Source organism: Lissotriton vulgaris, chromosome 3_1, assembly GCF_964263255.1.
Source record: "Lissotriton vulgaris chromosome 3_1, aLisVul1.2, whole genome shotgun sequence".
Taxonomy (NCBI): domain Eukaryota; kingdom Metazoa; phylum Chordata; class Amphibia; order Caudata; family Salamandridae; genus Lissotriton; species Lissotriton vulgaris.
In genome coordinates, this window is record NC_141689.1 from 1034281806 (window position 1) to 1034306563 (window position 24758).

At 44.8% G+C, this 24758-nt stretch overlaps 1 protein-coding gene and 1 long non-coding RNA gene across 2 annotated transcripts in view; one reads left to right on the plus strand and one right to left on the minus strand.

Annotated features, from left to right (window-relative positions):
- The window catches only part of LOC147727350 (uncharacterized), a 48048-nt gene extending 41727 nt beyond the window's left edge, over nucleotides 1–6321 (plus strand). The window contains exon 2 of the long non-coding RNA XR_015309323.1: nucleotides 5967–6321. This is a non-coding gene — a long non-coding RNA (uncharacterized LOC147727350). The remainder of the gene's footprint in view (nucleotides 1–5966) is intronic.
- Nucleotides 1–24758, minus strand: part of LOC147727349 (protein FAM47E-like) — a 270030-nt gene that overhangs the window by 212299 nt on the left and 32973 nt on the right. The gene's annotated exons all lie outside the window — the stretch shown is intronic.

Sequence of the window (24758 nt, forward strand, 5' to 3'; positions counted from 1 at the left end):
TTGGTGTAAAGTTGTCACTGATATGATCAGGTAATGCATTAATCGTAACCCCTAAATATACTGCAGAATAAACTAATCTCTGATCTGTTTTTACTATGTTCTGTGAGCAGAGTACCTGGGTCTTTCCTTCATTTAGACGGTAACCCAAATACCTTAGTAATATCAACCACTGCCCGAAGGGCAGCATCCGGTTCTATAGTAATGACCGCCAGGTCATCTGTATAAGCCAAGATTTGGTATCGAAGCCCTTTGTATTTACCAGTTTTATTATTGTACTATCCATTATTCGCTGTATCAAGGGGTCTAAATAGAGCGCTAACAAAATAGGTGAGCAGGGGCATCCCTGACGTGTCCCTCTTGTTATATAGATCTTATCTGAGCTCTCACCCATCATTTGAATCCTAGCGACTGAATCTGAACACATAGCTTGGACGGCCTTATTAATTCTTGGCCCAAACCCTCTTCCCTCCATCAATCCCACCTGACACGGTCAAAAGCTTTCTCCGCGCCAAGGAGGACCATTGCTACCCCTGTATGGTTCCTAATAATTCTTCCATCGTGATGTCCTTGTCCAGATTTTCCCTATCCCCCTGATATAGTCTGATTCCTGGCTCCCCCAATTCTCCTGTTGGTATCTCTTCAGGTAATTCCTCCTGATATAGTGTTTGGTAATACCTTTTAAATGCCAGCATTTGTAGAGCGCACAGCTACCTGAAACAGAGGTGTCCCGGCGCTGTCCGTATACCGCTTAGGAACCCTTCCTGGCCTTTCCCTGTCAAATGTCCACTCCTGGCCCCCCCCCCCCCCCCCCCCCCCAAGGTGAAGCCAGGCATCCCAGCGCTGTTGGGGCGGTTGTGGATATTAAGCAAGCTATTGCCCAGAGTTGCAGAGTGGGACCCATGATTAGAATAGGCACCAAGGCGAGAATGATCAGGTCTGAGGAAATTGAGCCCAAGACCCACCGAGGCGGGTATTGAACCCTGGTCCCGCTCCAGACCACTGCATCAGGGTCTGCCGCTCTAATCATTGAGCCACACTTCTCCATTCACAATTTCCAGAGGCTCAACGAAATCCTGTCCATGCTCTACAATTCGGGTTACTACATTTTTGGAAGCGACCTGTCTGATATGAAGTGCAAGCGCCCTTCCCGCCTCCTCACCTGTCTCATAGAGCCTACCTCACTGTGCTTGATATTCATACGCTGCTTTCTTTGCCATTTGTTTGTGGATTTCCGCTTTAATGGAGCTGACTCTTGCTTGGCTATCTGTCCCCTCTCTACCCTGTGAAATATCTTTCCCATGTTGTTCTTCCTCCTCCATTAATTTGTTTACTAACCGTTCCCTCTCTAGTCGAATCTTTTTCCAGGAGTGGGCTTTAATGCTGCTCTATAGCTGTCCTGGACTATGTTTCGTGAAGCACTGTGTCTGTTTGCGTCAAAATACCTATGTGACCAGGTCTTAATATGCTCTAAATAGGTGTTGTCTGCCAATAACTTCCTATCGAATGTCCATGCCCTTTGTTTCTTACTGGGCCTAGGGGAATCCAGAATTAAAATCAATGGATTATAATCCGAAATTATTTTTGGTAATTTCTGAATCTTTACCCTACTAAGTTCTTGAGTGGAGATCCTAAAATAATCCAGTTCTAGAGGATAGGGTCGTTTCAGCGGAATTTGGAATTGGTTGGAGTTGGAATTGGTCTGGAGAAATCCAGAGGGCTCATCGTACCCCTTTTAAAGTGCGCCATAATGCGAGAGAAGGAGATAAGCCAAGGGCGATCTTAATCTTCGTGGTTAACTTTGTTTTGAGACAGGCCATCTCAGAAAAGGCAAGACCAGATGCAAGGATATCCAGCGAAGGTGTCATTCTTTGTCCGACCGGACTATTGTCATACGACTGTTGAAAGGCGCAGGAGGCTCAGACAAATGATCAAGCCCTTTCAGGAGAAGAAAATGCCAGCTTACCTGATAAATCCAGCACAATTGAAGATTATTAATGAAGGGCAGACACAATACTTCGCATCAGAAATAAAAGCGCTGGAGTATCTGGACTCTTTGGGTAGCTAGTGAGTTGTTTTGCCCGGTGTTTAGTACCACATAGCTAGTTTGTAGGAAGGGTAAAGGCACAGTTTGTTGAAGTAATCGTATGCAATGAGGGGTACGAAGTTTGGTGGCAGTAAGATTCTGAAAGGTAGTCCTCACTGACGCTGCACTGCAACCATCACACGCACAGACTTAGTCTGAGGATTTCTCTATTCTCAGATGTTTAGTTTAAGATGGATTATGGCAGACTGCCTCTACTGCATTGAGTAGTTTGTTAAAAGAACGCACAAGTTCCACCATTGTTGTTGGATGCCAATGTATCTCTTAGGTTGCTGACCCTTGTATTTTTCCTGTGAATGTTAATATGCACTGTAAACCCTGGAGCTGTAAAGGGATCCCAATTCCATTAATACCCCTGCACAAAACTAACTTTGGGATCCTTTTCTATGCATGTGTAACTGGCCCTTGATGAGCAGGAGTGGGCACCTGCATGGGTGTTGTTACTATTTCTTGTTTAGAGAATGCATTTCCTCTATGTGCTCACAGTTCCAGATTTTTTTTCTCTTTCCGCTCCCTTTCTCTACTAGAATTTCTTGCCTGAATTTCTTGTCTGAGTGGAGAGAGCACTTCCCTTTACCTCCTGTTGAGTTCCAAAGTAGGCAGGCCATAACAAACGAGTACTCACAAACGTTTTTCCAGGGGCCAAAAAGTATGGTCTGTAGTGTGACTGAGGGCTGCATTGAAGCCAGCCGGCCGAGTGGCTTGGGGGCTGGCAGTGGGATGGTTGGTGGGCGTAGAGTAAGCGAAGCATGTACATGGTGTGCATATTGAGATGTGGAGTTATTTGAGAGTTCCACTACAACCTGCCTCTTAATTAAGTCTCTAGAAGAGTACAGATTTGATATTACTGTGTTGTGCTGTATCTGAGCCACTGTCCCTCTACTGCGCACTAGGGAAAGCCTCTCTGCTTGCTATCACTACCTTTGAAGAGCCAAGTGCAGAAAGAAAATGACTTGGCAATTGGAATGAAATAGAATTTTAGTCCTCACAATCCGCTTATGCCTTTAGTCTCCTATCTGTAAGTATAAAGAATGCTAAGAAGCAGGCACTGCAAAAGTAGCCAGTGCTTTAAAAAATAAATGAAAAAGAACTGCCTCCCTTCAATAAGTTGTCTAATTCACCTAGGTGGGCAGACACAAACACCTAGCATCAACCGCTTGACATGAGATAGTGGGAAGGTTTTAGCCATGAAACTACGAGGCTTGACATTTTATCCTAGTTTTACCACTTTACCAAAATACATTGGTTTGAAATCTGCTTGAGGTTCCACAGCAGAGTAGCATATCTTTGGTGATATTAGTCTGAGTCTCACCATTGTAACCACTCACACATCAGTTGCTGTGTAATGAGCAAGAAAGCAATATTGAAACTATGGAACCAGAGTCCATTTGTTTGTAATTAATATCAGACTTCCCTTCTGCCAAATTGTGTGCTCTTAGCTAAATACTTTCTGAACATATTTCTGTGCTTGGTTTTTTGTGTTTTGTTTTTTTTACACAGAGATAGGGAATACTTTGTCACCTTGGTAGTAAGTATGTGGTAAGAAAACAGGGCTGTAATCCAACTTTTTTTTTTGTAATTTTTTTTTTTTTTACCCTTGGTGCAGGAACACCCTGTCTCCTAGTTCACTCACTTACTAATCTCGAAACAAGAAGTCCAGCACTGTGGTGTTGGTAGACATGCTTCCCTCTTAAATGCCCATTATGTGATAGAGGTTGGCAAGCCACTGAAGGCTCGAGATGCTTGGCTTTGCTTGAAGTTCTCTTGGATGGAAACTCTGGTCAAAAACAAGCAGTATGACGCACCTCTTGTCTACCGCTCACACTTTAACTTCATGTGCAAAGAATTCAAGATTAACTTTTGATGTAAATTATGAGCGTAAAAGAGAGACCCATTTAGTGGCTGAATTCCACAATGTGTTACAATAAGAGGTACCCCTTGGAGAAGTCAAGGGAATTGAGGTATCAAAGCCTGAGAGAGTTAGATCCCCTTGATCAAACGATAATTGTTTTTAAAACGTATGATCATCAATCATACAAGCACAACTAAATATATAAAAAGAACATCAGATTTATTCCATATATAGTAAAAATTAGCAATCGTATAAAAATACAATGACAAACAAGGCACATAAAATCAATAGGAATCACTTTAAAAAGTCCAACAGAATAATGCAATTCAAATACAGTTCAAAACCAGACATTAACGATTATGACCCGCATAATCACATGGGAGGACAGAAACAAGGCAAGACATTAACAATTGTTCAATACAGTTAGTACACTCAATGTCCTAGTATCACTCTAAATATGGCACACTGTATAATATGTGCTACTATTAGGGTACTGGCGTCTTGAGTTATACGTAGAAGGTGCGTCGACGCGTTTCGGTGGAAAAATGGTCACTCCATCTTTATCAAGATTGTAAACTTTTGGCTCTGTCCTAGCATCAGGGTACTATATAGTAATACACCCCTGTTGTAAGTAGGTAGTATGATGTCCAGTGGCGTTCCCAATTGCATGGTTCAACCTCAAGAAAAGGGTATATTTTAGGTAGGTCCAATAATAGAGGACCCAATCTTATGGTTATAATCGAAATCAGGACCTTTTTGTGCAGTGTTCATGTATATTCTAGTCCTTTCCTGGAAGTAATGGACGGAGGGGAGGTAGTCCCTAATGCGTAAAACCAAGGTATGCTGCAACAAGACCGATCACGGTCTTCGGTATAATGTGCCAGACAATCAAAAACAAGCAATTTTGTGGAATACCAGGAATGGGTATATTCTTTAGAAGTGGCACATTATACCGGGTGAAGTTAACTGAAAGCTTGTTTCTACATTAGCTTACTAATCACAGAGGTGGCGAGTGATTTTGCAGGGACATAAGAATTCATTTTTTAGATTCTCAAATTAATTGAAATATAACCAAATTAATGCTTGTGCAGTTGAGACTGGTAGAGCTTGTCATGAGGAAAAAGAATGGCGCCAATCAAGAAGTGAAGGGTGTAAATGAATGGCAGTGGATGACCAATGCTTTGGAAGAGTTTTTAACATGTGAGCCTTGAGAGCCGCTTAGTGACCGTTATAAGATGGTCTGACATTAGGTTGTAGCACGGAAAGAGTCATTGGTGGCGTATTAGTGATAGGGGAAGTAAAAGGAAAAGATGGAGTGTGCTATGGTTGTATTGTACAGAGTGAGAAGGAGCAGTTAGCTAGCTAGAGGACAGTCATCCAAGTGTGGCAACACTGATGCAGAGACGCTAGAATGGACCGCGATGTGGTCCACCATGTTGAATTCCTCAATGTCATGGAAAAGACTAGATGTCACTGAATTGGTTGTGAAGAATGTTTCATTACGTACTTTTAGCTAAACAGGGAGGCTGACTAGACTAATTCACTCAATTTACAAAAACTATTCTTTATTTAACCTCGTGTTTTTCTATTTTTCATAAAAATTACTACTAATATTGTACCTTAAAAAGATGGGAGTAAGGACTTGATTAACTAACGTTGAGTAAGCGGCTGTGCTAGGTTAAGGGAGTGGATGCTGGTGCAAGACAAGTATGCATGAGGGAGAGCATGGTTTAGGGGTTGCTGCTGTATGGGTTTGGCAAGAGAGTGACGGAGATGCAGAAGAGGATGACGGTGTTGCTTGCCAGTGAGAGGGAAAGGAGATGTTGAAGAGTTTTTTGGGACATTTCTAGATGGACAATAGGAAAAAATGAAAATCTTACAATGTGAACAGAAGTAGAGGCATGTTATCAGCATATGTTGTTTCCGAGTCATCATACTGGTTGATTACATTAAGGATTGCATGCCCTTTAACAAAGGGACATATTCTTAATTTATTGTTTCTTTTCCTCTTAGTTGAAACTACATGCATTCCAGTGGAGTATCCAGTTGTAATCACGAGTACAGGATGAAATGCGGAACACTCTCTTGTCCACTTGAAGACCACCTATCAAAAGGCGGCAGCAATAGTGTGGTTTACACAGATGTTCGACTCGCCATGGATGTACTGCTACTTCTTATCTTCACTCATCTCCAAGAATACTGTGCTGCTGCTAGAGTGTTGCAAAGAAGCGAACAGCATTAATACTGTCTGCTTCGAAGAAATTTACACGCAATGTGCCTTACGTCCTATGTGATTAGGTCAGAAATTAAGTATTTGAGGCAGTCCTGTCATTAGTATTTGTAATAAAGTAATTTGTATGTATGCTGATTCAGTTTTATGATGGGCATAATTTATTTTCTTCGAATTTGTAATCATGGAGGGGTTGGGGGTGTCTCATTTCAAATTAGGTGGATACTGCAAAGTGCCAGCAAACGTTTTAGAACTCAGCTTGGATTTTGAAGCTTAACGCAAGATGTCACTTGGAAATTCAGGTGTTAACCTATTCTTAAGTACAGTTTATAAATTCCCCTTTAACTTCGTGTTCGGTTTTTATTGGTAATCTACCACAGAGGTTGGTTAAATATTCTGCATCGTTCGTTCATATCTTTCTTATAACATGTGACTGACTGTTTAATGAACCCATCATTATGTTTAACATTGTATGTTGTCGCACTAAGACTGATTCAGTCTCGACAGTTTTGGAGTACCATGGACTTTATTCAAATTTGTTGGGATTGAAGTATTGAAATACTTTGAGTAGCTCTGTCAAAGACACATTTTTACCTTTGTGAGCCCCCTCATTATGTGCATCCCATGGCCTTCCATTGCACCATGGGATGCACATAAACTTTGTGTAGCTATTCTAGGATTATGAGCAAGTAGAACATTCGGTTGCTTTAACACAACAGCTGGATGTGTATTTAATCTGTTGAGTAAGTAGGCCTTATTCCCATTCACTGAGATTAACAATAGATTTTATTTAAAGCTACTTTATATACCAGCTTTAATGGCTGCAAGCACTGTCCCACTCAAAACTTTTAGTAAACATACAAAATCTGATGAAGAATGAACTAGAGGTATAACTCTGTACATGCGTGGTCTTTAGAGAAAGTATGAGTGTGCCTTTTGTAGTAAGATGTGCATAATTAAGGCAATGCTTGTATTTGTTAAAGACTTGATTGATTTTTCGATTGCGAATATTATAGTTTTAATACAACATGGACCTGGTCCTTTGGATATTTGGACCTCCTTGTCCATTGCAAAGTCTTGCACATAGCTGGTTGTGACATACCTAGTGTGTTCTACGGGTAGCCTGGTTGAGACAAACAAAAGGAGGACACACTACCTGTCTCCAATAGTCATTTGAATCGGCAGCAACTTCTTGTGGGGCCATGCCGTAAATGTTATTTAATATCAACCACTATCTAATATTCTGTTTTATTTCAAGGTGAAGGCCAAAATAATTATTTTGCAAATACAACGCGGCTTGAACCGGGCCCTGCCTTTAATTTTGGTGCTTTATCTCTAGTAGGGGACCACATTTTCCCAGTCTTGTACCATTAGAACAGGGATGGGCTGTATGTACGCTATTCCTGTTCCACATGCAGAGGTCCTCATGAAGCGCCACTGCTCCTTGGGTGAACCCCACAATGACCAACGATCTGATCCCAAGTGCCTAGTGACCAAGAAGCTGATGGGTGGGTATGTGTTTTACAAAAGCTGTCTGGTGATTGATTGCTGTTACACCTCAAACTCTTTCTTGTTCACGGTCAGTATTTTACCACAGAACATATTGATGACATCTGGGCACCTCTACTCAACTATAGTTTGGTACTTGCGATTCATTATTGCAGGAGGTTAGAACAATGACAAGTCAGTCCATCACAGAACAAGAGATTCCAGCAGATGTCATCAAAAATCAATGCATGCATCAAGGCAGATCCGGGTGAGGGAGGACTAAACCTACACCCCTTTGCCTTGGGAAATGCAGCAACTGGCAGCATTGCTTGGGGAAGCCCTGTACTTTTGAAAAAAGCCTTTAGAAGTTGAATATGTGTTGATGTTTTGAAACAGCAGCCTGTCCAAACCATGTCAGCCTTCCCCCGAGGCTTATGTGGGAGGAAACTGGGTAAGCAGGGTCAGGGAGACAGACCAGTGTGCAAGTGTTGGATGCATGATTGATGAGCTGTGTCCGAGCGGAGTGGCCCGTTGGGCGTACTTGCAGCAGCCTGTTGTGAGGCATGGAGAGACTCAAATTTCATGGGTATCCCCTGCAACCTGCTGATGCTTTACATGGCAGTCTTTGGTAAAGCATGGGAGTGGCCCAGTGGGAGCCTGGATTGGCAGGAGGAGGTAGTGAGTCCTCGAGACTCACCTGCTATCAGAAGCCATCCCAGGTCTTAAAAGGATGTGTTTGTGGGGCATGGCAATGAGCGCTTTCCAGCCCCATGGGCTGCAGGGCGTAACTGAGTGGCCCCGGGGGAAGAGCTTTGTGCTGAAGAGACTGGTCCCATATCAGTGAGCAACACATGCCATGCTTCGAGAGGAGCACCTGGTGATGCACCACAAATTGGACCTGACATGCAGGGAAGGTGTAAGGTGTAGGGTGCAGAAGGGACGAATGTGAGGCATCCAAGCATGTGCACTTACCAGCCTTTTCTGCCCCAACAACACTTCTTGTGTGATCCTGTTACTGAGGGCGCTGTCTCACAGAGAGTGGAGTTTGATGTCGTCTCACCAAGGTGTTGAGCTGTGCGACTTATACCAGGAAACTACCCACAGCTGTCCCTCAACAGTCTTCCTAAGATGGGGCGGACCCGGTCCGTGAAGGGCCCCTTGGATGGCCAACAGCTGGGCCCGACCATACCCCACCTCTTACTCTGGAACCACAACTTGGAGAGGGAGAGACCCAGGTGCATGTTGCCGCCTCAGACGATAAACTTAATTGCATATTAGAGGCGATTAATACCTCAAGGGGAATTCTAAAACAGAAAAATGACAACGTTGTGATCGATTTTAAATAATTGAGAGACAATGGCTCCAAATTATCAGACAAAGTGAAAAAGAATGACACTACTCTCAAAGACCTATAAAGGTGTACATGTGTTTGGGCATATAAGGGCGGCTGTACAAATGGTGAGGGCTGAATGGACCGGGTCAAGAACTCCTTATTATGGACACACACCATGAGCTATGCATCCTATTCCACATTGGCTCAGTCCGTACATACCTACAACATCCTTACGTGGAATCTGAGGAGCATGAACTCTGTCAGCAAGCGGTATAGGATATACACGTACTTGAAACTCGGAGTTGTGGATTTTGCACTGCTTCAGAAGACACTTGTTGGGGACTGAGGTCATCAAGTTGAAGAGCAGGTGGAGAGAACAGGTGTTTGCTACGATCTACTCATACGTAAGGGAGGTGATGTTACTTTGAATACAAGGGGTGTTCCTTTTGTATGTGTTCATCATAAGTAATAGACTGGGAGGGGAGATACACCATTGTGAAGGGGGTTCTGAATGGCTTGCGTTAGTTATAGGCAGTTTGTGTCCTCAATGTGGACCAGACAATGTGTCTGGACTCCAAAATGCTGCAATTAAGTGGCAGTATCTTGGCTGTGAAAATACTGGGTGCAGACTTTAACGGAGTTGCACACCTGTCCCTTCCTTGCTTTACCCCTACACGGTTAAGACTCCCCAGCTCACCATGGTGCACATCGCTTAAAAGGACTGAAAGTTAACTGGGACCTCCCGGAGTGTTGGGACTCTGGAACAGTGAAGTTAGGGATCAATCTTTTCTGGTATATGACCTGCATGCCCACTAGGACAAGCTATTGTTCTCAACACACATAGGAAGGAAAGTTACCCAGGTGGAGTACTTGCATGCATTCTCTGGCCATAATGTAAATGTAAATGTGGCGTATTTGTATAGCGCGAACAGTGACCCGGAGGCATCCCGGCGCTTGTACTCCTACCACAAGGGAACCCCTCCTGGCTTTTCCTTGTGGGGTGTCCACTCCTGGGCATCCCATGGTGAAACCAGGCATCCCTTGTGTATCAGGGGGCCTTTGTGGAGACTAAGCAAGCTATTGCCCAGAGTTGCAGCGTGGGACCCATGCTTAGAATCGGCACTGAGGCGAGAATATCTGGTCAGAGGAATTTAAGCCCGAAACCCGCCGAGGCGGGAATCGAACCCTGGTCCCTGGCCAGCGTTCTGCATCAAGGTCTGCCGCTCTAAGCATTGAGCCACACTTCTCCACACTAATGTAAGTGGGCTGCTGGATGAAACTGGCTCCAATTCCAACTTCGAGACTTTGTCTGGAGTTACTGCAAAACCCCGTTTTCTGTGATCAGCTGTCAGATGCTGTTAAATGTTGTTTACAATATTCTTCAATAATTTGGCTAAATGCTTTAAACCGCATTTACAGAAGCTGTTTAATGTAAATCAGAATGGTTTTGTTCACCAACGCAATAACTCCCTTAACAATGGATGCCTGTTAGACCTGGCTTTTCCAGCACGTTTATCCCCAGACTTTTTGGCCTCATGTTTTGGACCCTTCTTTGTTGGTTTTATTTTAGGGCGCTTTACCACTTCTGATCTGTGCTAAAGTGCATATGTTCTCCCTGTAAATGGTGTTTTTGGATTGGTGATTCCATGATTGGCATATTTGATTTACTGGTAAGTCCTTAATACAGTGTACTGTGTATGCCCAGGGCCTGTAAATCAAACGCTGCCAGTGGGCCTGCAGCACTGATAGTGCCACCTACACGAGCAGCCTGTAAATGTAACTCAGACCTGCCACTGCAGTTTCTTTACGCAGTTTGGTACTGCCATGTCGACTTGGCAAGTGCACCCACTTGCTAGGCCCTAACCTTCCCTTTTATTACATACAAGGCACCTCTAAGGTAGGCCCAAGGTAGCCCCATGGGCAGGGTGCAGTGTATGCGAAAGGTAGGACATATACTGAAGTGTGTGACATGTTCTTATAGTGAAAAACGGTGTACTTCGTTTTTCACGATTGAAAGACTATCTGTCCTATAGGATAGATTGAGAGTTTAATTATAACTTCTTATAAATGTAACTTCCGATGGGGACAAGATTGGAAAATTGATTTTAGTATGCCTGAACTCCTACTATAATTATGCTTCTTTTAGTAAGGATGATTTTTTATATTCGGGGTTTGAAAATACCACTTTTAGAAAGTAGGTATTTTCTTGCTTAGCCATCTAGTGTGCCTCTGCTAGGTTTGTGTATTGACTGTCTGGCTTAGGAGTGGCAGGGGCTGGGGATGTGCATTCTGTTCAGACAGCCACTTGGGGGGTGAGGTGTATCCTGCGTTTCCGGGGTGAGTCAGGACTGGGCTAGATAGACCTGGGCTGCTTTCAGAAGGGGGGGGGGAGAGATTTCTTTCACATCTGAATGGGCCTGATCTGCCTTTGACAAATCTGCCTCCACCTCCTGCCGGGCAGCTGCACCAGAGAGGACAGAACTGGTTCTGGCTGGGTGAAGACACTGCCTCCAGAGAACAAAGGAACTTGCGCTATAAGAAGTGGGAACCAGACCCCTGAACTTTAGATCACCTTTGTATTTCAAGAGGAACCTCTGCCAAGGAGAAAAGCTGGAAGAAACTGGAGGAGGAGTACTGCCCCTTTGATTTGTGCTGAATGGGGTTAGCCTGCAGTAGCTGTATCTGCCAAGGAGAGGAACTGTGTGTGTATCCTGCTTGAGAAAGTATCTCCAAGAGCTTGGAAGTGGAGCTTGCCCCCTGTTCAAGAGGTCTTAGGAACAGCAAAAACCTCACCATCCTTCTGGGAATCGTCTTTGGAACCGCTGGTTTTAGTCACCCCAGAAGACAAGGGCAACTGACTCTGTCACCGAGTCAGTCACCGAATTCCGTGTCGTGAAGGCCCCGCAGAAGGCACTGCAACACTTCACACTGCGTCCTTGGTCTCACCGACACTGTCTTGCCAATCGTCACTGAGCCGTTGCTCGCACTGCATCCTGTGGGCACTGCATTCTGCACTGCCTCGCTTCACCCTTCCTGGACGTCACCGACACAGTCGCTGCCTGACCGGTACATCGACCGGCTCGGTTGCCTGCACCGCAGCCTGCAAGCACTGCCTCACCCTGCGCCGTAAGCCTTGGTTTCACCGACGACGTCTGGACGATCGTCGCTAAGCCGCTGCCTACACCGCATCGCGAGGACACCGCACTCTGCACTGCTTCCACTTTTACAACACAACTGTGACGGTTGCTCTGACTGGCTCGTACCATTGTGTCTGCCGCAACGAGAAAGATACTGTTTTCGAGTCTGTCTTCGCTTAGCTGACCGCGTACTGACTCGGTTAGCTGGAACTGTTAGTCTGTTTTCAGCATCGCAGTAGCCCCGGACGGAGCAACCGACTCGGAAGAACTATGTTTTGTGGATATTTCTGCAATATAAAGGTTATTGTATGTTGGACTTTGGTCGTATTTGGCCTTGTTGCTTTAGATAAAGTCTTGCTTATTTTTCTAAACTGGTGTGGTGTCCATTTGTAGTGTTTTCACTGTGTTATTATATGTATGCACAATTGCTTTACACACTGCCTCTGAGATAAGCCTGTCTGCGCGTGCCAAGCTACCAAGGGGGTGAGCAGAAGTTATTTTGGACAGGCACTCCAGGATTACGTGATTTGCAAAAAATCGCCAAATCTGCAGTTTTGTAAAAATGCTGCGATTTTTACAAAACTGCAGCGAAATTTGGGGAACGTGATAATTCTTTTTGTTTAAGACGTGAGCTGCATGGATTTATCAATGAAAATAAGACTTCTCTGTTTGCTGGAAAAACACCTTTTTGCAGAATTGAGGGCTGGAGAAGGATGGTGTCTCCTACTCTACTAAGGTATGGATCTCTAGGACAATGAAACTGCTCCCACCGCAAACAAAGATAGGCTCTTGTTGACTCCAAGGGCAGAGTTATCTACGTCCTGCTTGCTCCATAAGGAATATCTTTTAGGGTGCTTGGTGAGTACCGAAGGTTCTGGAAACTGAGGGAGCAAACCACCGGACCTGTGCAACTGGACACTTTATCAGCTGTTGTCAGTGGAGCTTCTCCTCGGTGTCTGGGGGTGCAGGGGGTCCTGTGCCCTGAGAACAGTTGTTGTTGCTGTTCACCAATGCCTAGGACTAGCTGAACTGCACGTTTTACTGTGGGCCTGAAAGGGAGTTGTGGGGACCCGCTGTAGCTGCAAACTAAAGACTCAACAAGTACTTACAAGTCATGAAGATTTCCACATTAGTCATCAAGGGTTTTATTTCCAAGAACATTCAATGCTACGTTTCAGTTCCAAAAAAGAATGCTCTCTTGCCGGCTTGCTTCAGATTTGAGGGTCATTTCCAACTAATTTTTTCATTTCTCCCTTTTTGAAGTCTGGCTTTTATCATCAGACATTGTAATTCATTTGTTGCTATAGAGTTTGAGCCCTATCATACGTTTCATTTTTGTGACAGTCTGCTTATTAATTTCCCATTCCTATAACCAACTTGGTTTGGAAATGTTCCTTATTTTTATAATTGCATTGTTGTTTCAGTGGTTTTGCAAGCTCCACACACCACTCTGTGATGAAATACTGCCACGGACGTGCCGATTATGCCTCTAAGAAAACATTTCGGCCAGATCATGTGTGCTTTGAAAGAGCTCAGTCACCGCTAACAGCTCACATTAGGGTGTGACTGCTGCTTCCCCAAGCCTGACAATGCAGTTGTGTACACACGCACACAACACAAGCCTTGCGCTTGTTGCCCATGATTTCACAAGGAACGGATCAAAGGAAAGTATCCCAATGGTTGAGCCCTGCTTATCTGCAAACCTATATATTCTATACAGTCACCTTGCTATGATTTACTGTTGGGAACCGAAAGATGTCTTGTCTTATAGAAAATATAATTCTTGATAGCTGATAAAATGAAAACAACCGATATTTTCACCTCTCAATTCCCAACTTTTGGGAAATGATGAACTCTTGTGGCCATTTTATGATGTCCACAATATTATTACATGAATAACCAGTATTATAAGAGAGAAGATTGTGGACCCATAGAGAGTGAAAATGACCTAACAGGCCCATCTGCTCTGGCTAAAATTCTGCCTTCTTAACCCTCTGGATTCTAAAAGCCTTTATGTACGTATTTGCATTTGAATGTTTTGATTACCAAACAAATTGTAAATTGAGCAGTAGCTCATCCATCTATGACTGAGGCAGGAGCATGCCTGGCACATGCACTGCGGAAAGCTCCAGACGAGGAGCAGGAAGCCCACAACTGGAGCTCTGGCCAGACGCGAAAGTTTCCTCTTCACATTCTCCGAAGGTGGGGGGTGTCAGATTGCATACGCTACTGTCTGGCAGTTTACCAATCCTAACCTTACACAAAAAATTAAATCATCTAGAGCCCAGACTTCACCTGTGCTTTGGGAGGGACTATTCATGCATTTGGTAACTCTTAGCACATCTTTAGCAACATCTGCACGTGTTGCAGAAATAGATGCATGCATCTTTGGATCATTACTTCATAATCCTGACAGCCCCTCACACTAGCATTACTACACTGGCCAGGCTACCTACAGCTTCTGAGAGGAATTCATCATGGGCTCTAGTGAGCCCTTAGTGACGGGGTCACTGACCCTGGACTGACTTGGAGCAGGTTAACATTACCAGCTGCTAGGCAGCATATTACATATTAACTCACTTGTCACGTAAAGGGTTGGCGGAGTGCAGGGAAGGGAAAAAGTGTTGACTAGCCAGTAAGGCAGTGGGTAGAATTTCCTATCCGCCAATCCACCTGTTAAAGGCTGATGAAGTTGGGACCACAGAAGAGTAGAGCTGAACAAGTGCCCCATCCCACTCAGTAAGGATCTTGCACACATCTGTGGTACAGTCACTAGTTGTTTTTAGTACTCTAGAACCCTGCTGGTTGCAATCAATCAATCAATCAGTGACACTTATAGAGCGCGCTACATACCCGTAGGGTCTCAAGGCGCTGGGGGGGGTGCCGCTACTGCTCGAACAGCCAGGTCTTCAGCTTCTTCCTGAAGGAGAGGTGGTCTTGGGTCAGGCGCAGGTCGGGAGGGAGGGAGTTCCAGGTCTTGGCGGCCAGGTGGGAGAAGGACCTTCCTCCTGTAGTCGTTCTTCGGATGCGGGGGACGGCGGCGAGGGCGTGGTTGGCTGATCGGAGGTGGCGTTTGGGAGCGTAGAAGTTGATCCGGCTGTTGAGGTAGCTCGGGCCTTGGTCGTGTAGGGCTTTGTGTGCGTGGGTGAGGAGGCGTAAGGTGATTCTTTTGTTGACGGGGAGCCAGTGAAGGTCTCTCAGATGTCCGGTGATGTGGCTGGTACGTGGGATGTCGAGGATGAGTCTGGCTGAGGCGTTCTGGATCCGCTGGAGTCTCTTCTGGAGCTTGGCGGTGGTACCGGCGTAGAGGGCGTTGCCGTAGTCCAGTCGGCTGGTGACGAGGGCCTGGGTGACGGTCTTCCTGGTCTCGGTGGGGATCCACCGGAAGATCTTCCGTAGCGTGCGTAGGATGTTGAAGCACGCCGAGGAGACGTTGTTGACTTGCCTGGTCATGGAGAGGGAGGAGTCCAGGATGAAGCCCAGGTTGCGTGCATGGTCTGTCGGTTTGGGTGTGGTGCCCAGGGCGGGAAAATACAGAAAATACAAACTGGATCTACTCCACCCACAAGATCATACCAGTCCCCCTTAAGTTTGTCTCACTAATACTTGTGCAAGAAAACAATGATGGACTGGAAATACACTTTTTCATTATAAGTTGTATGCAAAAGTGTAGAATTATACTCTGAACTACAGAGAAGTCAATCAGGGGTATCAAGCAGCAGAGTTACCACCTCTGGCTTGCCCTCTGCTACCCCTTGCAATGGGTCTGCTATCCATGGTCTCAGGGGTAATGTAGGCAGAAGCAGGAATAGAAAGAAAGCATGGCTTTAGGAGTTGCATTCACTTGCTGTAGTCTCCCCCTTGCTATTCCCAGACCCCTCAGTTGCAAACAGGAGGTTGTTGATGGGGGAAAGGGTGGTATAATGTGTGAACTTTGTAATGGTCCTGTAGGTGAAAGGGTGTGTGATATACTTCTTCTGGAATTTTGATCCACCCTACCGAAGAGCCCAAACAGGCTGAAACTGGTCTGGGCTGCTGTTAGGTTTCAGAGGGGACCTGGCCTGACAGTGCAGGCTGGACTGTTCCTCTTTGAGCGGGACCAAGGCTGATTTGCATGTGGCTGGTCCCTTCTGAAGTAGTATGGTGGGCAACTAAAAGATCCAGTGGACTGGAATGCAGCTCCCAGTAATTACCTGTGGCTGAGATTAATGTAATCATTTCCTTGGCATCCAAGCACGTTGTTCCTGCAGTAAGAGAAACTCAATAAAAACATTTAGAAATGCAGCTCGCTCCTAGGAGGTTAGGACTGGAGCTGTGCTTCTGTGGAGCTGCAGACACTTTAAGCATGCCTATTTCAAAGTGGAATACTCTGCTAAAACAGTTTCCATTGATAACAGGCTGAAAATGAATGATTATGAGTAAAATAAAGTGCCGCAAAAATGCCGCTAAATTTCCATATTTGTGCCACTAAATTTCCCAATCCATGCTGCAATATCCTGGGGGGGGGGGAGTCTGTTTAGAAGAGTATCCCCCTAATCCGGACTAGGAAGAAGGGTCCCTACTTAGACAAAGGTGCAAACCCTTGCCAACTAGAGACACCCGTTTCTAGAAATGCATTTTTCTAATACTGAATAAGACTCATTTGGCAGGATTCCTGAGAGCTGTGGTCCTCTTGGTAGGCATGCGCAAGACCTTCGAGACGATTCATTGGAGTTGCATGCATGCTATGATGCAGTATATGAATCTGGGTCCTTGTTGGGATAACTGGATAGTGCTTTTGTATGGGGGCATTCGTGACTGGGTTAAGTCAGGACAAAACATCACCAATGTATTCAATATGAACACTGGTACCGGGCAGGGCGGTCTGCTACCTTCTATACTGTTTCCACTGGCCATAGAACCTTTTGCAAGCATAGTCAGGAAGCACAGGGCAAAGGTATCCCACTAGAAGACACAGAACACAGCATATCGCTGTAGGAAAATGATGTGCTTCTGTTTCTTTTGAAATGTTAATTCTGGAGTGGAATGGAGCATCTTACTATTAAAGCAGTTGGGAGAGGTATCTAGCCTTTATACAAACTGGGAGTAAACGTGTCTTTTCTGTATCCACTGTAGGCAGTGGCAAGGAGCCATATTGAGTGGAAGATTCGAATGTTTAAATGGATGTATGTTCATACATCTTGCACCATTCCATTGTGTGCTTTTACCATGCGTATCATACATCGCAAAAACCACTACAGCGGCAATTTTCACATTGCACGTTGTTGCAACGCCAATGCTTTGTTTCCTATTGGCAAGTACATAACATCGCACACTGCAAAGGCGCACGTCATTATAGCGCTTTCTTTGTGCGTTGCCCCTCCTACCACAGTTTTTGAATTTTTTTGGGCCCAATGCGTGATCCCGCCTCTAACCCCTGGCCCCCACTGCCCCCCAGCCGTTCCCATGATGCATATTCTTTCCTTTCTATTTCCCAAATGTTTTTTTGGTTAGTTTGTAATGGAACTCTCAGCACTGCAGGGGAATCAGCCCAGCATGCGAGCGTTCCATGAAACGGGCGCAGTCATGACGAGCTGAGCTCGTCATGAGCACCGGAGCGCCGTGGCTCATGACGAGCTGACCTCGTCATGAGCAAGGGAGGGGTTAAATGCTTCCCTTCACTATTGGGAAGAACTTATTGGGGGTGGGGGGTACAAAAGGTGTCTCCCACCATGTCTCCAGCCATTTCTGGCTCTATTGTCCAGCTGACCAGACGTGAGTCCAACGTTCCTGTGAAGTTAAAACAGGGGAAGACTCTGCCTGTGAGTGTCACTGTACCCTCGGCAATAAATGCCACATTGTTATGCTAAATTCACTTTATATACAAACAACTTTGCAATACAATAGACACATCAATTGTTTTTTAGATAATGACTGTATTAACTTCACAGCATTTAGAATTTCATACATGCATAGAAATGAATATAAACACAATATTTCAGTGGATTACTCCTCCACACGTTTTCAACAAAGCGATTCCAATGTACAGCATCTATTGGTTGCAAAATACAACAAAACAATATTCTTAACAATGTCAGCAAACAAATGACAAATTACCCCAATGCATTTCGGGACCTGGATAGTCTCTTTGTCAGAGGCATATCTGAAACACACAAATAAATAAACATATGTTATATACATTTGTCTGGAGGGAACTATATCAACAACCAGTGGTTTACTTGTATGTACCTCATTTAACGTATTGCAAAATCATGCTCATGTGCCACTTCAAGATGAAAAAGAAACAATAAACCGTCTTAGGTGGATGCCTTATGATAAAGGTGCCATAGTGTACACAGGTGCCGTTATTACACACTGAATACTGTGCTGAGTGGTGTACACCCCAATGTTATCTATAGTGCTCTTGTTATTGTGCCAAAAATAAGACCAAAGTAATGTGTTGACAAAGCTCACCTGCTGAAATATAGACCGTAAAATGCCCATCTAGTTGGGCCAACTATTTACTAATGAAACCGAAGATTCTGGAAATGCAAGAGTATGATCATATTCAATGTGAGAAATATGAAGAAAGACAGTGGAAAGCATTCATGTGTGTGCCGGTGAACACAAACTCTTACCCAGGAATATAATCAAATGAGCCAGTAGAAATTGGAATGCCCTAACAATATAGCGAAAAATTCCATAAAATATAAAAAAGTGTGTGCAGTGACTATATCTACGTATGACGAGCCGTCACTTACCAAAATAGAAAGTTGCACGTGATCGACAAGTAGGAAAAAATGCCGCCAAGAACTGTGAATACAACAATGTATGCTGGTATAGTTCGCTCAAAACCATTACACTTACTGAATACTAATGTGCCTAAAATCGTGCTTACCGCGAAGGATCTTCGAGGTGCTGAAAAAGCTCAGTGCTATTTCAGAATCGAGATAGTTGTGTATGCGCGCGGCGAAAACAGAAATAGAAATGGGACAAATGAAAGTGGAGATGACTATCAAGATGATGGTCACCCCTATGGTCAACTACATGCTCAACATGCTACCACTAACTAACACATCTGATTTTCACAAAAAATTGGACAAATTACTGAACACATTCCTATGGAGAGGAAAGAAACCCAGAATCAGCCTCAGACTCCCCAAGGCACTAGGAGGTCTTAACATAACAAATTTCAAAACCTTTCAAACAGCCTGCATGGCAAAACAAGGCTTGTACTGGCTAACCCCAAAGAGTGACTAGACCCCGGCCTGGCTCTCTTTAGAGCGGAGTCTGCTAGGGGGAATGGAACCCGTAGCACTGCTCACGGCGACGAAACACCCCGCAATCAAACAAAACGCAATCCTAAGGAACACAAGACTGGCCCTACTAAGAATAGATAAGCTACTAGACACCAGCATCAGACAAACTCAACTAGAGTCCCTCTGGCACAACCCTAGAATAAAGTACAGGAACAACATACTAGACATGCACACATGGTACCGACACTGCATAACAACGGTGGGCCAGCTACAGAACAAAGGAAATCAAACAGCCTTTGACACACTCAAAGAGCAATACAAGTTTGACAGCGCAGAGCTCCATAACTTCCTTAAAAGAAGGGTGGCAATTGCCAAAGCAGGCATAAACAAGCTCACCCCATCAATACTACAATACGCCACCAGCCTAAACATAATAGGACACCAAGTAGCGCACATATACAGAGCCCTGTGCCCCTAAACCTCTAAACTAAATAACAAAATTATAACCCATTGGGAAGCGGTGGCAGGGAGCGAGCTCAGTGAGAAAGAAAGGACTGACCTCTGGTCTTCCACATCGAGAAGAAAGGTAACAAAAACTCTAGATCAGACAAAATTCTGGCTGATACACAAGGCCTACTAGACCCCAGCCCGCCTAGCCTCCATGGGTATCATAGAAAATGACTCCTGCTGGAACTGCAATAAGCAGAAGGGGGATCTGGCACACCTCCTCTTCCACTGCACCAAGATCAGGAAATTCTGGGACTCAATAAACACTCTAATCAATGACGTAACAGGCGCCACACTAACACTGGACTTTCACTATCTAGCACTGGGGTACACCGACCCCTCCATAACATCCGAAAATGACAGGGACCTGATTGACTTCCTGCTCACAGCGGCGGTCAAGACGGTGTTGAACAATTGGAAAGACACAGCAAAGGCCACTTTTAAAGCCTGGTTCAACTGGGTCATATTCCTACGAGGAGCCGACACCATAACAACCAACAGCCTACCGAACTCAGGGAAAAAAAGCGAGATGTGGCTGTCGCTAGACAACTACCTGTCCTCTCATAAGCCACCCTGAACGTCCAGACTAGGCAACACTGCATAAACCACATGCATCACCTACTCTGCGACACAATGTGCCTCCTCTCTCTCTTTACTCTCTATATCTCTACACCTCTCTCTTCACGCCACCAGGGGAGCGAAAAGACAATCAGACAATCTGTAAGGGGTATGGGGGAAGCCTGAAGGATTGACGAGAAGAAGAAAAAGCAAGCATGAGAACATCAGACACAAGCCAATCGAGACAATCCTTGCCCCCCCCCCCGGGGCGTCTTTTCCCGGTCTTTTCTCATCCCCCATGTGTTTCACTCTGCACCATGTAAATATGCTTTTTTTCAATAAAAAATTACTGAAATAAAAAAGAAAGTGGAGATGAAAAGAGGACTGCAGCAGTATTCCCAGTGTGTGGAGAAGTGTGGCTCAATGGTTAGAGGCGGCAGACCCAGAAGCTGAGATCGGCCGTGGACCAGGGTTCGATTCCCCGCCTCGGCGGGTCTCGGGCTCAAAAATTCCACGGAGTCGACAATTCTCTCTCTGGTGCCTACTCGACTCATGGGGTCACACTCTGCGACTCTGGGCAATAGCTTGCTTAATCTCCACTACGGCCCCTCACGGCGGGATGCCTGGCTTTCACCTTGTGGATACCCAGCCGTGGTATCTCACAGGGGAATACCAGGATGGGTTCCCTAAGCAAGCGCCTTGAGGCCCCTGGGTTAAAGCGCGCTATATAAATCGAAACACATTTACATTTACCCGGGTGTAAACACGCGACGCAAACAGAACTGGAAGAAGAAAGGAGCTGTGTGAGTGCAAAAGGACTAAAGAGATGTTCACAATGATCAAGTGGCAAGATCTTGTGTACACAAATGCAATATAAATTCAATAAAGAAATTCTCCTGCGGGTGACAGAGAAAATAATGATGGTACTGTGTAAAAAATTATTTGTACTAAAAGTGCATCCAAATGACAAACTAAATACGATTGACTAATGTTGCTTGCAATGCACAACGTAGAATCAAAAGTACACTATTGTGGACTGTGACGTACTGGAATATAAGGTGATTGTAAACCAAAAGATGGTTGATACATGAACTTGCAGTCATATTATATTATACTTGAAGTGATACATGAAACCCAAAGTTTAAGTGTTATAAGAAACAGCTGTAATCGACACGGTCATTCAACCCTTTGGGGGAGGTTGTTCCTAGAGACTCTATCCAGTAAATTTCCCTTTGGAGTAATCGTTTGTGATTGTCTGACCCTTCTAGAAGTTTAACCACCTCAACTACCTGACATCATATTTGGGAAATGGTATGCTTGGCTTCATCCCAGTGCGTGGCTATGCTAGAAGTTTTGTTAGTGTGAATAGTACTCTTATGCTTTGTCATCCATATCTGGAATTTGCGTTCTGTTTTTCCCACATAATCAAGGCCACACGGGCATCTCAGACAATAAATTATGTTTGACGTGTGATAATTGCGAGTTCTCAAATTGCGATTGCATTTAAGGAATCGTAATTTGCGATTCCTTAAATGCAATGCATGAACCATTCCAAGATTGCGAATTCGCAATCTGGGGTCGCTATTTACCGCGAATCCAAACTACGTGGTAAAAAGCAAAAACTTAGAAATATGCACTTTAGTGCATTTTTATAAGTTGTATATTACACACACACATGTCCTTGGGACATGTGTGTGCGCAACACCAGTGAACATTACCATTTCAGGGGTGATACAGGGTGACCTTTGGACACCTTGGCACCCTTGAAATTGCGGCACATTTGCGATTCGCTAATTGCTAATCGCAAATAAGGAATGGCTTTCCCATTCATTCCTATGGGCCTTAGGCCATAGGAATGATTGGGAAAGCCATTCCTTATTTGCGATTAGCAATTAGCGAATCGCAAATAAGGAATCAGTAGGAATCGCAAATAACATTGCAATTCCTACATGCATCCCATTTTGCGAATCTTTAATAGCGATTCCTTAAAATTCGCTATGAAGGACTCGCAAAACATAACTTTGATGCATCTGGGGGTAAGTCACATGTGGAGGAGCGAGCGGCGAAAGGGAGTTCCATACCACAGTGGGGACAGGGGGCCATCGGACTAACTCACATGTGGAGGAGCCAGCGGCAAAAGGGAGTTCCATGCCACAGTGGGGACCGCTAGGGAGTATATATCCAGGGCCTGGGTGCATGATAAAAACTACACCACTTTAATTGTGCTGCTGCTGGGAATAGCTGGCACCTGATGGTGCAGCAAAACCTGTTGCAGGCGGCAGGCAAACACTGCTTGTCTGCCCACCAGACAATACTTTAGGCAGAGAGTGGTGCTGAAGTGTGGAGTTGCTGTGGAGAAGTGCCACGCAATCCGCACGTCGGGAGGCGAGGCGTCACCCACTCAGACCCTGCAGAGCAAGGCGAGTGCTGGTGTGACAACAGCAGCCACTCAGGGGCTGCAGGGTGAGGGTATCACCAGTGCAAACCCCCTGCTTATGGACATGGGGAGTGGCTGACCCCACCTATTCAGGCATGCGAAATGAGAGGGTTAATCCCTCTCCCACACTGTGGCGAACTCGGAAGTAGTGGGACCAGCCAGGTGAGTGCCTCTCCCATGCACTTGCGAGCAGCTGACCAGGGGGGAGTGCCTGTGCCATACGGTCACTCACACACGAGTAACAGGAGCAGGATTCAGTGTCTCTCCCACCGTGCCACACACTCACCGGTGCCCCTCCCACGCTATGACACGCTCACTAGCAGTGCTTGGACCAGGGTGAAAGACACTTACTCAGATCCTGCTGTGAGGGAGTGCGTGAGATCGAGGGAGAGGCACTCAGCTGCCACTGAGTGATATTTGCAGTTAGAAATTCCTAATTCCGATGAGCAGGGTTTTTCCAACACACTCAGTCGGATTATCTTTGTAAGTAGGTCCTGGGTAATAAATTTGGCCATTGGAATCTGCAATGTACACGGATAACATTTTTTGTGTAAAAGTTTGCTTACAGAGCCTTCCAGTTATTTAAAAAATTCAAATCTGTGAAGCAGACATCTTGTGGTCTTTTCTGGCTTTACCTTTATTCTCCCTATCCACTTCCCTGGCCATTAAGCACTTGTCCCAACACTCGGCTGTAGCCAAAAACACCGCAGACTGCTTTTAAAGTATCTGCCACTTGGTGGCATCAGAGTCACGTCTCTTTTACATGCTCGCTATTTTATAATGGACCTTTGAAAGAATATCTTGTAGCGTGAAATGCAACATTTCTGCCCTTACAGTGCCAGAGACTTTGAAAATATATGTATTTCAGAGGGAACAACAATCCGCAGTAGTTCTGGTTGGTTAGCTTAGTCCATTCGAAATGCAGATCACAAAGTGCACATAATGTAAATAAGTAAGTGGGCTACAGCTTTTGTCAGAGAGATCCTTTATGACTGGATTTTCCACATCCGATGTTCACGAGTAGATGTGGGGGCGGTTGTTTAGGAGTGAGTGATGGGGTGTGGTAAGGGAACCTAATATTTAAATGGAGTGTAGGGAAAGGTTGTTCTCCTCCTGGTCTCCTCCTGGAAAAAAGGTAAAAAGTAGTTACTTGTGCTGTCCAACACACTCAGTCGGATTATCTGTGTAAGTAGGTCCTGGGTAATAACTTTGGCCTTTGGATTCTGCAATGTGCACGGATAACATTTTTTGTGTAAAAGTTTGCTTACAGAGCCTTCCAGTTGTTTCAAAAATCTAAATCTGTGAAGCAGGCATCCTGTTGTCTTTTCTGGCTTTACCTTTATTCTCTCTATCCACTTCCATGGCCATTAAGCACTTGTCCCAGCTCTCTGCTGTAGCAAAAAACACAGAAGACTGATTTTATAGTATCTGCACTTGGTGGCATTGGAGTCACATCTGTTTCACATGCTCGCTATTTTATAATGGACCTTTGAACGAGTATCTTATAGCATGAAATGCAACATTTCTGACCTTACGGTTCCAGAGACTTTGAAAATAGATGCGTTCCAGAGGGAACAACAATCCCCAGTAGTTCTGTTTGTTTAGCTTAGTCCATTTTAAATGCAGATCACGCAAGTGCACATAATGTAAATAGGTCAGTGGGCTACAGATTTTGTCAGAGATCCTTTTGTTACTTGCAGTTTATAAGTTAAAATCCTAGCATAGAACAGTGAGCTATTAACTGTCATCTAAGAGCTGCATACAAACAGCAAGGTATAAATTACAGTGTTCCTCTTTATTTATTAAGAACTGTAATATCACCATTTGACATTAGGTGTAATTTTTCTTCTTTTATTGCAACCCGAATCTGTCCACTT